Consider the following 15,005-nt stretch of genomic DNA (forward strand, 5'->3'; position numbering starts at 1 on the left):
TTCCACACGTGAACTGTGTGTTGTATAAAGTTCTTCCTCTTGTTTGTATTAAACCTTCTGCCTATTAATTTAATTGGATTACCTCCGGTTTTTCTATTGTGTGAATGGGTAAATAACATTTCACTATTCATTTCTTTCCATGTGATTTTATACACCTTTATCATAACTCCTCTCAGTCTCTTTCCTAAAATGACCAGCCCTAATCTTTTTAGTCTTGACTTATATGGAAGCTGTTCCATACTCTTGATCATTTTTGTTGCCCTTCTCTGAAGTATTTCCACTTCCACTATAATCTTTTCTGAGATGGAGCAACCAGAATTGGATGGCGTATTCATGGTGTGCACATACCATGGATTTAAATAGTGGCATTACGATATTTTCTGTCTTTTTTTCCCTTTCCTAATGATTCTTAACATCCCATTAGCTTTTTTGACCACTGCTGTGCACTGAACTTAAATTCTCAGAGAACTATCCACGGTGATGCCACGATATTGTTCTTGAGTGGTAACTGCTAATTTAGAACCCATCATTACATATGTGCAGTCAGGATTATTTTTTGCAATATGCATTCCTCTCACTGATCAGTGTTCAATTTCATCTGCCACTGTGTTGCTCAGTCACCCGTTGTTGTGAGATCCCTCTGTAATGGTTCAAAGTCAACTTTGGACTTAACTATCGTGAATGATTTTAGTATCATCTGCAAACTTTACCACTTCATTGCCTATTCCCTTTTCCAGATAATTAATGAATAGGTTGCACAGCACAGGTCCCAGTACAGATCTAGGGGGTACCCCGCCGTTCACCTCTCTCTAGTGTGCAATAGCATGGACTTGATACCTGAATATGTATCCAGGGTTCGGGGTTGGCTTGTGCTATCTATTACTGTTGGAATGCAAGCAAGTGCAGTGTAGACATACTCTTAGTTACAAGTTGCCTTGTCTTGTCTGTCTTTGATTGAAGGGATAATACAAGATGTTCATAAAGGCTATTCTCATTCTAGGAGTGATAAATAATGATATTATAACTTCTCACTGCAGTTGTATATTCCCCACTGTGATGGACTATTTTCAGCTTTAATTACACAAATATGATAGGAGTGGAGAAGAGCAGAGCGTTATCCAAGGGGACAAGGAAGGAGGCACTCAGAGCTTAAAACTGAGGCTTCAATTAGTTGAAACCAGCCACCTAATAATAAAGTCAAATTAAAATATAATAGGAGCATCTGGATAAGAAGCCATCAATTTAATAAAGCCAGTTCGGAATTAACTCCTCAGTCCCTGCTTTAGAACCATCCACGGTCCCGATCCTGGAATTTGCATCACATGGACGGACCCCCAGGACTCCATGCAGGGGTTAGCGCCTGCCAGCAAAGGGCCAAATGCAAAATCAGGGCTCCGCTCTGTGAATGGATTAAAGATAGTCCAACTGGTCCAGTTAAAAGCCACATGGCACTCCGATGCTGTTTTGATTGGCTTCTTGTACAAACCCAGTGGGCGCCATTGCAATGGGCACCACAGCCGATATTACCGAGATGAGCACCACTCCCAAACTTTTAGTTTCCAGCCTCTTTGGGATAGGCCATTGACTAGTTATTTGTACAGCACCTAGCATCCTGTGGCCTAACCTGAGGTAGATGCCTAACTCCCTTTGCAGGGTGGAGTTCCAGACCCGCCCATCTCCACAGCATGTCCTACTGGCTACTTTGCCAGTTCCCCCCTTAGCTTGCTGGCTTTTGTGGATCCCTTTCTTGGGGGCCTAACCCAACCCAACCCAACGGGCCTTGCATAGGGACCCTGGGCACCTCACTCAGAGTTGCCAATTCCACTAGGTGGCGGGGTGGGGGCAAACTTTCAATGCTGCATCACTGAGCTTTGTAGCGGCCGAGTCCCCTTCGTGAGTCTACTCCTACGTTGTTGCGTGGAAAACATCAGCCAAGAAGGAGCTAGCCCAGCTCAGTGGGCGTTTTTTGGGAACAGGGGCAAGAGAAAAAAAAATATACCGGGAAGCTCTTTACGCAGGCCAGGTCGTGTTTGCGATTCCACGCCACAGCTTAACGACCTGCTGTAATGCGGCGTTTTGGCAATCAAGGTGTTTAATAATCATTGAAGTGACATCGCCGCTGCCCGTCAACAGCGAAGTGCTTTACCCCAGCTTTGCTTCATTCCTCACTAGCTGCCACATGAATTAAAGAACAAGCGCTGTGTATGTGCCCAGGAGCCAGGCTCTCCATTGCCTTTTAAACAAAAAAAGAAAAAAAGAACCTCCCTGTACACACACACACACCAGGACCAATCTCCAGCCCTCTGCTGCCTACAGAGGACAAAACAGATGGCTTTCTCCTTTGACATTTCCAATCATTCTTCCCTGCAGAAAGCTACTGTTACCTTGCAGTGCCAGAAAACAAACCGTACAGCAGCTGCGATGCCTCAGGGCCTGGTCCAAAGCCCACGAAAGTCACTGAAAGTCTTTCCACTGACTTCTGTGATTCGGGCTTCAGGGAGCGTTTCTTTGTTACCAGTTGTAAGCCCACCTCTCTTTCTGAGGGAAAAAGGCTGTCTAGACTCGTCATATTCAGCAGACACGAGCAGGTCTTTGGGCCCCGCATGGCTACTGAAGCCAGGAGCCAGTCACAAGAGCAGTCCCTGCGAGACCCCAAAACATCGCTGCATATTCTTGAGCACCACGTCGAAATGAACTCTGCCTACACAGACCTCTCTCCTGTACAGCACGGTCCTGTCACAGCCGCCAGCGAGACACTGCAGCAACACGTATTAACAATACCCCACGCCAGCGCACAGTGGGCAGCTCAATGGGCCACATTCTGATCCTTTCGTTTCACCCTCTCCAGGGACTCCAGGTCCCCAAAGGCAGGCGAGGATGCTTATTCTTGCCTCCTCAGGGCTGAGTGCCACCCCTTGGGACCAACGGGCCCTGATTCATTGCACTCCTTCTCCCAGAGCGATCGAAGCGTTACGTCTCCTGCTTCTGCAAGCTGACCCCCTGAATGCAAACCTGGGTGATTTCAGCAACGTCCAGGCTATCCTGGGCCGGCCATTGGTTGCCCTAGTCTTTCAATCAGGCTTCTGTTATTCCTCCTACCCTTTTGTGGCCCAGTCTCCGGAACCAGGGTTCAATGCCTCCAGATAGATTCCCTGCTCAGTATTGCCAGGCAGACATGGTCCTGGGGCAGATTCCCCAGGTGCTGCTTCTCACAGCAACCCTAAAACCTCGGGAGGGCTATGCACACTCACGCTGAGCTACACTTATTCTGCAAATGAGCAGACCCCCTCATCTCACAAGACTCACGTTGGCTTCAATGGGCTTCGGACCAGGCCCCGAGCAAGGTACTGCTCTGTGATCCAGGGTGGCAGAATCTTGCCCGAAGTGAAGGCTTCAACAGCGTAATTATTTGGTGCTCCCCAGCCCTCCGAGGGTGAAGGATGAATGTGGTCTCCTTGCTTTGTTGAAGTAGTCAGGCCAGACCTGGTAGGGGCGCACTTTCCAAATAGGGTGCTTCCACCATTACAGGACTCATTTTTACTGCAAAGAGTGATAGGTTCTATCTATGCATTTATATGGGCTCCATCGCCATCCTACCTGAGCGACTGCCTACTACCTGGATTTATCCTCATGGGCGCATAGGCATTGCCAGACTGGGTCAAACCTGTGGGTCCATCTACTGCAGGATCATGTCTCCAACAGTGGCCAGCACCAGCTGCATCAGTAGAAAGTAAAAGAAATCTCATGATGGTAGATGTGGGATAATCTGCCCCCTACATTAATTCTCCTCTTAACACCTAACAGAGATCGATTTAAACTTTGAAGCATGTGGCTTAATCTCCCTCCCCAAATTTGTTAACATTAACTATAACAACTCAACATTTGTGTTATCTGTATAAATGTCCAATCCCTTTGAGAATCTGGCTAAATTGCTGGCCTCAACATCATCCTGTGGCCATGAGTTCTGCAGTCTAATCACCACTTCAGCCAAAGATGTTTTCTTTCATCAGTTTTGAATTTTCCACCTTTTAATTTCACTTAATGTCCCCCAAGACATTGTGCTGCAAGACGGAGAGAACAGAAGCTCTCAATCTACCTTCTCTAAGACAGTCATTTTTTATACATCTTTAGCATATGCCCTTGTATCTGTCTCCTTTCCAAGGAAAGCAAACCCAATATTTTCAATCTCTCTTCACAGGAGAGCTTTTCCAGGCCCCTAATAATTTATCACCCTTCTCTGATTCCCCTCTAACTTTGCAATATCCTTTTGGAGATGTTGTTACCAGTACTGTACAGTATTCTAGATAGGGCTGCACCATTGATTTATACTATGTTTTCCATAGTGTTATCCATCACTTTCCTCATGCGATCTAACATTTGGCTTGCTTTTTTTAAAATCACAGCTGTATACTGAGCAGAGGTCTCCATTGCATTGTCTATATTGATGCCCAGATCGTTTTCCTAAAGTGACACAGTTAATTTAGAGAAGTGTAAGGTATATAAGTAGTCTAATTTCCCTCCCCCCCCTCCACTATACTTGCATTTATTAACATTGAATTTAATTTGCCATCAGCTTGCCCACTTCTCCAGCTTGGTTAGTTCCTTTGAAGTTCCTCAAATCCTTTCTGGTCCTGACTAACCAAAACAACTTGGTGTCATCTGCAAATGTTCCTGCTTCACTGCTCACCTTGCCAAAGGGCCGTCAAACCTCACGGTGAGGTAGGGAATGGTTATTATCCACATTTTACAGTTGGGGAATGGCACAGAGAAGTTAAGTGACTTGTCCAAGGGCCCACAGGAAGCTGTGGCAGGGCGAGGATTATAACCCAGATATCAGTCATGTCTGTTAAGACTAGTTACAGGCCTGTCCTTCCCTCTTCCTTGTAAACTCTATGAATAAAAACCCCGTGCAACGCAATGACAATTTACCTCACTGTTAGTAATGACTTGAGGTTACTATTTTCCCTTGCATAAGTGTATCTGGTTATTCCATTTGAACCTTTGTGGGGTAGATTTGTTGTTATTTTGTACCCAGCGGTATCTACTCTGTCCATTTAAGAGATTCACTTCCTGTGCAGCACATAGAAGAACTCTCTCCAGGGTCGGCCTAAGCCCATAGTTTTCCACAACTAGAACATATTGCAAGATTCACTTATTCATGGAGGCATTTCCCCATTTCTCTCACAAGCCAGTTGCAAGGGCCTGACTACATTATAGCCCAGATACAGCCACTCTATCTCATGGAGTAGTAACCAACCAAGTGAGTAGTCCGATCGATTTCAATAGTGTTGTTCTGTGTGTGACACCAGCAGCGCAGCTGTAATTCAAAGTGAAGTACGTTTGTCTCTTTTAAAGACATAACAGTGTCTCCGCTAATTTAAAAGGGCACCCAGGTGCTAGGATTGTTACAAGAGGGCTTTGTATCTGTATATACGTAACTAGGTCATAGATGAGGGGCTCGTACATGATTCTCTAGAATAGGCAGCATTGTTCCTGTGTCTTGTTGGACTCATAAAGTGTCTTCTTGTGCTCTGCAAAGAGCTTCCCTCGACAACTCTTAGCATTGATGAGCAAGTATTAGGAATGCGATAACCACGTCCATCCCCACAAAACTGATCTGATGTGGATGTCCACATCACTCCTACAAACTAGGTTGACCCCATTTCAAGTTCCCGAACAGAGGACACCACTACAGGGAGGGGGAGCTACAGGCGGGGGTTCAGGGGCTGCTGCTTTCCAGCAGGCCAGCTCAGAAGGCAGTGCCGAAGTAAGGGCGGCAATACCAAATCACGGACATTTGTTCACATTTCAAAAAATCTGGCCGGCCGGAGAGCAGAGGACTAAAGAGGCCATATCCATGAAAACTCAGACGTATGGTAATCGTACCTGCAAACAAAACAGCTCTGATCTGAAATATCTGAAAAGCTAAAGACTAGACCTCTGGTTTGTAGCTAGGTGTATTTTAGGGAAATGCACAATTAAAAAACCAATAGTGTGAATTGACATCCACTCCTTCAGTAGACACCAGACCGTGTGTATAATGTTTTCTACATGCCATGTGTTAACTTCTCTTCAGTAATTTATGTACCAATGTGAAAATCATTTTAATCTAATTGTAAATGTCAAAGGTTTTTGGAAGAGTTACAAAGTGAAAATAATTGTTCATGTGTCAGAGGTCCAAACAGAACAGATTAGCTATAGTGCTCATGTAGGCTGAAATTCACCCTAGGGTACAGGGCCCACACAAGTACTATGCACTACTTAACTCCCATTTAAACCCTTGAGGTAGGAGACCTTGTGACTGTAGCAGACTAGGACTCAGGAGACCTGGCCTCACTTCCTGGTTCTGACACAGACTTCCTGTGAGACCTTAAAGAAGTTACTTAATCTGTCCCTGTGCCTTACTTTCACATCAGTACAGCTGGAATATTTCCTTGCCTCACAGGAATGTCATGAGGCTAAAAATCCAGTAATGGTATTAAATCCATCAATGAGAGCATTCAGGTAACGGTGGCGATGACAGCTATGTAAATACCTAGCTAGATTAGAGGAGATGTGCCAGAACATATCCCTTCTGGCTGCCATTTGTAACAGCAGAGACAAGGTGGGCAAGGTGATATCTTTCATTGGACCAGCATACAGCCCTATTATGCTTCTCCAGAAGGAATGAATTGTGTTGTGGAACATTAAATCTCTCTCAGAACACAAAGGAGGTTAAATAATAAAAGTGAACTTCATTATAATGAAATCAAACAGGCATCAAAGCCCCCAAATTCTTGAAATGTTAGCCCTCTAAGCCACCCATGATTCGACTCACAAACCAACTGCTCGAAAAGTCAGTCATTGAGGGAGACTGATTTGCAGCTGAACGTGTGTCATTTCCAAAGAGCATTGATCTAAGAAGAGAGTAGCCGTTTATTGAGGTAGCACTAATTATTTGGTCATTTTCCCAGCCTGATCGCCCCTGCTCTCTGGAGGTTAGGAGTCTACTGCCTGCCGCTCCTCTGCGGCTAAGATCAGAGCTTATACAGATGGAGTGCTTCTGAATGTGGCTGCTCTGTAGAGATAAGGGAGCCATTAGCAGAGAATATTCAGCTTTGCCTCTCTCTCTCTCTCTCTCTCAGAAAAAGATTGTGCAACCATAAATAAAAAGTGGTTACTTCAGAACTGCTAAGTTAAACAATACGGACTTGCATAAATGGTTGGAATTTGATGAAAGGAGGCTATTTAAATCCCTTGCAATGCCCTAAAGCTGCTACTGATTTCAGGTCTCTGTGTTTTCTCTTCGTTTTGTGTTGCTGATGCCGCTGCCAACATGCAATGATTTAGGAACCTGGTTGAAATATTGGCTCACATTTCTTCCCTCTTCGCCTTGAAGGCGTTTGGCGCGCTGTTCTGCAGCCACTCTTGTCAGTGGGATGTCTTTCACTGTATTATATTTCTGTGGAAGGGAACACAGCGACAGATTGTTTCTGAATAGCTAGAACATTTCCTATTGGTGGTTGTGAATGGGGAAACTCAGAGGCACCACCTTCCAGAAATGAAGCTGCCTTTGAAATCCTAAAATAATTTTCCAGTCTACTGGTATCTTTAGTATAAAGAGACAGTAAAGGCGTGAGAAGCACTGCTCGGGTTAACAGCTGCCTTGAAGAGGAAAGGCTGAAGAGTTTCAATACTAACCACCATAACTTTCAACCTGCACAGATAGCAAGACCCCTAGAAGGAGTGGGCTTGTTTAGCAAGGAAAGGGTAGGATCAGAGAGGGCAATAGTTTACAAATGAAGCCATGTGGAACAAGGGAGGGGGCTATCCATTCATCTCAGAGTTTAAGTTGTGCACAGTGCAGCTTCAATAATCCTTCATTTCCCAGGATCTTATTGTGTGGGGGGTGGAAGGGGAATAACTGAAACCAGGAACGTCCCGCCATCATACCGCCACTGCACTCGGAGTCTGTTTGGCTGAATTCAACACAGCAGACTTTTAGCAGACGGAGCTTGAAAATAGGTCTATTAAAAACAAAGGCAATAATAAGAATCAGTGAGACCAGGTAAGTGGATTCCCATCCAGGACTAGCATATAGATTCTGCAGTTAGAACTTCTAGCACCATGATCAGCAGTGCGTCCACATCTTGACGTGCTAGAGCAGGGAGTAGGGCTAGGACAAGGGGGCAGGGGGAAGTCACCCCTCAGACTATTTGCATCCTGAGGAAAGGAATAAAGCCAGAGAGGAGAACTAGCATGACTTTGCACTGCACAGCCAGCACTCACACTCTGATTGCAACAGGAGTTGCAAAGCTCTGAGTGCAGAGGCTCGCAGGCGACGTTTCTCAGGAGCACCGGGGGTGACGTCTCATACCAGCAGTGAAAGAGGAAGGACTGTAGAGTGCATGGAAGGACTGGCAGGGAAACATTCAGAAAAGAAGAGAGTAACGAGGATCTTTCACAAACTAGACATTGAGCTACAAGTTCTGGGATTTGCCCTGCATGGGGAATCTTGCTGGATAACATTGAGTTCTTGCAAATCAGAACATCCCTGCTGCAGAACTGGCGGGTTTAAATGGTTCTAGGATGGAGTTCCTGGGATGTTGCTGGCTAACACATGAGGTTGTTTTAATAGGGGTTGACTTACCACCTTGGCATCTCCTGCTGGCTCTCTGGGGAATCAGCTTTCAGCCGGGCAGACGCCCCTCTCTGCGGCGTCTCGACCTCTGGCCTGTCTCTGCTGGACCCTCCTTCTCATGACTCGGGCTGAGTCACAGTCTACGTTCCCCACTTCTGGGGGATTCTGCAGTCCATTCTAGCCACTTCCCACCGTGGCCACAGCAGTCCTGACAACACGCCTATGGTGATCGGGGGCAGCTCAGGTCCACCCACTACTTCGGGTCCCAGCCTAGGGACCCTATGTGTGGGGCAGCCGTTCTGTGCATCTCCCCCAACTCCTCAGTGGATTTCTCAGGGCCCCTTCCTCACAGCCCCAGTACCTTCCCTGCCCTTGCTTCAAGATGTTCAGCTCTGCTGAGTCCCAGCAGTCAGGCACTGCCCTGTCCAGGGTGCTGACACTCCTCCCTCTCCAAACTCCTGGGCGTCATTGACCTTGCACACTGCTGCAGCTCCCTTTTATACTGGCCTCCTGGACCCTGATTGGCTGCCACACAGCCCCTTCCTATTGGCTACCTTTCGCACAGCCTCCCCAAGGGCCCTCTTAACCCTTTCCTGGCCAGCATGGGGCTGGTGCCCTGCCACAGTTGTTTTGGGGACAGGTGGAAGAGGTGTATGGTAATTATATTCCTAAGCGGCTTGTTCCTGTGGTAGCATAAATACAAAACACACCACAACCAACTGTAGACAGATGGCAACCTGTCCCTGAAACCACACATTTCTAAGACAGTAGTTCGGTCAGTCAGCTGGCTGGGAGACTGACAGACACCTCAGCAGGTCAGAGGGTTAAACACATATCTAATACTCCAGTCATTACCTCTTCATGGTGTCTATAATTGGTGACATGATAATATTTCCATCACTTACCTACATCTCTCCCTTTGCCTCAGCAAGAGTACGAATAAAGCTTCACTGGATAACTCATTTCTCACTGCACTGGTGCAGAAAGAGCTTCAGATGTATTCATTTATAATAACCACCTTCCATGCGTCTCATCAGATGGCAGAAGTGAGGATTGCTGCTCTAACAGTTTGTCAACTGTCAACTTTATTTATTCTGTATTGAACAACCTCTTCTGTAGGTGGTACACAGAGGAGGTATCCCTTACATGCTGTGTCTATCTGAGTCTCTTCTATTGCTCCAGCAGATACTGGATGTCACAGTCAGAGCGATTCTGAGTAGAGACTAACAGCTTGTCCGGGTTACCTTCATTTCAGAAACAGGAATTATTGCCTGCCTGCCAGTGTAAGAGTCTTGGGAGGTCATTGCCATAGGGAACAACTATTGTTATCAGTGGCAGAACAGAGAAGATGAGTTAAGAGTAAAAATGCCACAATGGCCATCATGCGTCGGGGAGCCAGGACCGAGAGCGGTAGTTGGAGCGGTGCAGCTCTCTTCACGTCACGTCTCTGATGGGGAGGTTGTCAACCACCACCGTCCATCTTTCACCGTCGCTACAGAGCTGTAACACGGCCCCTCTTCTTTGGATTCCCGATGCTTCTGGCGATGCCTCTGCCATAACTGGCTCTCTTTCTGGTTGACCTGAGAGTCTGAGTGCTGGAAGCGAGTTGCTCGACAACCCACGAGCTACGTGTTTGCAGGAAGATGGTATTCTTCCACCTAGGGTCTCAGCTCCTGCACGGGAAGACTTATAAAAGTCGCCATAGGTGGCAACATTCAGGCAACACCTACATGACAAGCGAGGGGTGTGATTCCCTTGCTCTGGTACCTGTGCTCACGCTAGCTCTCATTGAGTTAGCACAAGTATAAATAGCAGTGTACCCAGTAGTGGCATCAGGGCACGGCTGAGCTGTTGCTGTATGTGCTCCCATGGCTACATTGCTATTTATACTCTTGCTATCTCAATGAGAGTTAGCATGAGTATGTGTGCCGGAGCAGGGGAAGTCCCACCCCTAGCTCGTAGTGTAGACGTAGCCTCAGCAGAGCGTTCTCCTCTGGTCTGGCATTTAAAGGGACTCCTTGAATCACAGGATGGCGTGCGTGCAGCAGAGTCCCCTCTGGCTTCCTTGAGGATCATGTTATTGTCATTTGTGACCGAAAAGGACGCTGATGGTTTTTACATCTTGTGCGTACGGTTGTGGCTAAAAGGACCGATGCACGCGTGCCTGTCCTGTCCTTGTGAAGTGCAGGGGTAGCTAGATGCCGAGGAAGGGATTACAATCTGTGCCTGCTGGGCCTGATCCTATTTCTAACTCAGTCTTGGTGCCTCCGTCCAGAATCTTGAACTGGGTAACCCCATCGCTGACTACTGCCTGCCAGCCTGATCTCTCCGTTGCTGACACCTCCCAGCAGTCAGCATCAATGTTGAACTGTTTTGTGTTATGCTTCAGTGTGTCCTTGAAGCGTTGCTTCTGGTGGCCTCCTATCCGGTTGCCCTTTTCGGTTTGCCAGACAACAACTGCTTTGGCATTCCGGTGCCGTCCCTGCTCAACGCATGCACAGCCCAACGCAACTGTGATGTGATACGCATTCCTTCAGTCCCTGTGGAGCGAGTACGTTACAGAATCTCATGACGGGTAATGTTATCCTGCCTTTGGATGCAGACCCAGGGATGCAGATGTCATAGAACTTCCATGTGATGCCTGTTGCAGGTCCAGGTCTCACACCCAGACAACCAGCTGGACAGCACAACCGCTGCATAGGCTTTTAACTTGGTTTGAAGCTTAATACCATGCTGCTGCCAGATTCTGCCTGACAGTATGCGGAATGAGGAACTGGCTTTGTTGATACGCTGTTTCAGCTCCTCGTCTAGAGTAACATCATTCGACAATTTACTACTGAGATAGCAGAAGTCTGTACCAGCATCCAGCTGTGTGTTACTGCTGGTGACTTTTGCTCTCATGTAGGGTTTCCGTGGCATAGGTTGACACACGACCTGTCTTTTTCAGACTGATTGTCAGCCTGTACCTTTCTGCAGACTCTGTGAATCTGTCGATAACTGATTGTATATCTTCCAGAGTAGGTGCCTCCAAAGAAGTCATTGGCATACAGCAGCTCATGAACAATTGCCTTGAAGACTTTTGTGGACGACCACAGCCAGTTCAGATTGAGTAATTTTCCAGAGGCTTGGAAACATATCCTGGGACCAGCATTCAGGTCTCTTGTAGCATCAGCGGAAGATTGTTGCATAGAAGAGCTTAAACAAGCATGGATCAGTTATGCAGCCCTGTTGAATACCATTACTAATGGGAAATGGGTCCAACAGAACATTTTATGCGACTCATCTGAGCATTCCATCGTGAAATAGCCTCAGGACGTTGGTGAATTTTTCTGGACAACCAAACTTACATACTAATTGCCAACGTGCAACTCTACTGAGGGTGTCAGATGCTTTAGCCAGGTCGATAAAGACAGTGTAAAGATCCTGTCCCCGTTCTCTGCATTTCTCCTGCATCTGCTGGGTTACAAATATCATCTTTGCCATTCCTCACATTGGCCTAAAACTGCATTGCCACTCCAGTAGCACACAATGAGTGATGTCACATAGCAGATGATCAAAGGGTTCTCTAATCAGAACTGTGACAACGAGTAATGAAATACTGTGATAGTTACCACAGCTGGACTTTCCTCTTGCATATGGGGACAACGGTGTTGTCTTTGAAGTCTTCGGTATTCCATATACTGAGAAATAGTCCATGCAGTGCCTCAGCAGGTTCTCACCTCCACACTTGAACATATTTGCAGGAATGCCATCAGATCTGGGAGCCCTGCAGTTCTCATAGACTCAGACTATAAGGTCAGAAGGGACCATTATGATCATCTGGTCTGACCTCCTGCACAACTCGGGCCACAGAACTTCACCCACCCACTCCTGTAACCTGTGACTGAGTTATTGAAGTCCTCAAATCCTGGTTTAAAGACTTCAAGGTACAGAGAATCCACCAGCAAGTGAGCCGTGCCCCATGCGGCAGAGGAAGATGAAAAAGTTCTTCGTGGCATTGATTGCAGTGCTGGCTTTGTCAAGGAAGGGGGCTGTGTCCATGTTGTCGTTACATGTAGACTAATGCACTGATCTTATTAGTGCCTCGTTTGTGGTGTTGGATTGTGTCACAGAATGGCATGCGTGGAACAGGTTCCCCTTGGTCTCCTTGAGGACCATGCAACAGAGAGAAACACAAGGATTGCCATAGCACCAGACCACACCACTGACTCATCTCCCCCAGATCCCTGCCTGACAGTATCTACCGCCGTTGGCAACACATCCCACAGTAGCTAATTTAGAACAAGCTCCTAAGAAGGGAAGTGTCTTCCTGACCTCCGTTGGTTAGCAGTTGCCTTGTGCCCTCAGGCAGGAGGGTTTATAACCCTTCTACATCCTATCGCATGCAATTGTAGCCATTGTAAGGATCCTTACAAAGGTCTAGTCACTCAGGGGGACCTTGCGAAGATTCCCCTGTCCTTGGCTTTCACCTCAGAGGATGGCAAGGCCCTCACCTCTCAGCCAGCCCTTACATAGACAAAACTCTCATTGAAGTTAATGGGAGAGCTGTCTCAGTAAGTATGAGGCAGGGTAGCACGTACCGTGTTCAGCCCAAGGAAGCAAAAACGTAGCACAGGGCAATGATGGTGCCATTGCTTGGCGCAGACACTCTAGGGGCTAAACTGTAGAAGGGAAACGTTAGAGAGACTGTGGGTGAATTAATATCACTGTGAAAATACTGCTGAGGCAAAGAAGGCTATTGAGGCAGATCCTACCATGGGAAGGAATCTATGCCTGCCTTTCCCTGGTGCAGATCATTTCTCCCTCTGTGTGAGCTCAGGCATTCTGGTTAGTGCTTTGAGCGGGGCTGGAACCATGGTGTTGGGCACGCAGGGGTGGGCGTGCCCAGTCCCTGCCCACTTCTGTAGCTGCAAAAGCAGCAGCCTCTGGTAGGTTGCTCTCACCAAGTGCTACAACCAGCGATATGAATAGCCCGTGCAGGAATGTAAAGGGGCTCCTCACAGCCCCTTGATTCCCGTCACAGGCCCAGGTCTCCGCTGGGCGCAGGCATTAAGCGAGCACTGAAAGAGGTGCGTGTGAGTTGAAAGTGCTCAAAATATTAAAGCGCTCTAACTAGCTACGTACAGCCACGCCCACTCCCAGGGATCAGAGGCCTTGAGTGCGCTGAGATCCACGTGGACGGACTTTTTGCTGTGCATGGACTCAAGCAGAGCTCGGTGCGGGATGAAAGCCTACAACAGTCAATCAACAGACTTTGTTGAAGGGACGGGAGGATTGGGAGCGGTGGTTAGGGAGCTATCCAGGAGGCCCTGCTCTACCACGAGCTACCGATGTGACCTTGGCAAATCACTGGGAATGGAAGCCAAAACTCCTGAGTTCCACTCCAGCAAGACTTTCCTTCCTCACAAACTTGGGCTTGCAAGTCACTTGTGCTAGAAAAAATAGCTGAGTTCACTAATCCCATGACAAGTGAGTCATCCAGGATGTGGTGCAGACAATCTTCCAGCCTGGCAGGAAAGGAAACGCCTGAACATCTAGCTAGACAGTGATGTTCAGAGGTTGTGCACGGCACTGTATGGAGTTCTGATACCAGGATTGTCAACGATTGGGCCTGCTCCTGGAAAAAGCGCTTGAAAACCAGGCCCAATCCTGATATTTGATGCCAAACATGAGAATTGCGGGAGTGTGACTCAGGAGAAAGTCCACTGCCATCAACCAAGCCAAACTTGTTTTGAACTGAAATTTGATAAACAAGGTCACCTCTGAGCAGCGTTTGCAAAGAGCACTGGCAAAAAATAGCTGGCATTTAAAAGGAGTTTAAACCATCTCAGAGCAGCTGACGAAAATCAGGGACGATATTACAGAGTGAGTGTTGTGAGCACATTAGTAGCATTCAGATGTACTAAGTACTTCTCCAGCTAAATGCTTTCCACAGGGCTCCCCATCCACAGATCTCCACACTCCGGCAAGGTCTTATGAGTGGTGAACAGTGAGGCAAGTCTTACTGCTCCATTCCCTAGGAATGGGTTGAGGGAACGTGTAGTTATATCGCAAAGGCCGTTACTTGCCTCTGGCACATGCAGGGCTGCAATTACTCGAATGACTCCAGCAATTAGAAAGTCCATTTCAGGCCATCATGGGGCTCCTGATCCATTTCAATGCTTTGGCTGGTCGCTCTCCACCCCTTACCACTCTAAAACTCACTCAGCTGCCAGCAAAACAGCCTCCTTTAGTTTTGACTACAGAATTCTTCACTTAGCCAGGGTGAGTGGCAGAGTGCAAGAGAATGAATGGAACAAGTCCCAAGTTTATTCATGACCTCTTCAAACTGGTGGCTAATCCTTTTTCTGGTAAAGGCTCTTTCAATGGTACAGGCCTGGTGAAC

At 47.2% G+C, this 15,005-nt stretch overlaps 1 long non-coding RNA gene across 1 annotated transcript; it reads right to left on the minus strand.

Moving 5' to 3' along the window:
* Positions 1-7,601: 7,601 nt before the first annotated feature.
* On the minus strand, positions 7,602-9,058 carry LOC137157694 (uncharacterized). Its single transcript, XR_010921193.1, has 2 exons — positions 8,630-9,058; positions 7,602-8,006 (listed from the first exon to the last, which is right to left on the minus strand). It is a non-coding gene; the product is annotated as an uncharacterized lncRNA (long non-coding RNA).
* Positions 9,059-15,005: the final 5,947 nt, after the last annotated feature.

This window comes from Emydura macquarii, unplaced genomic scaffold (genome assembly GCF_026122565.2).
Source record: "Emydura macquarii macquarii isolate MOO-44397 ecotype Brisbane River unplaced genomic scaffold, CSIRO-AGI_Emac_v2 contig_1551, whole genome shotgun sequence".
NCBI classification, from domain to species: Eukaryota; Metazoa; Chordata; order Testudines; family Chelidae; genus Emydura; species Emydura macquarii.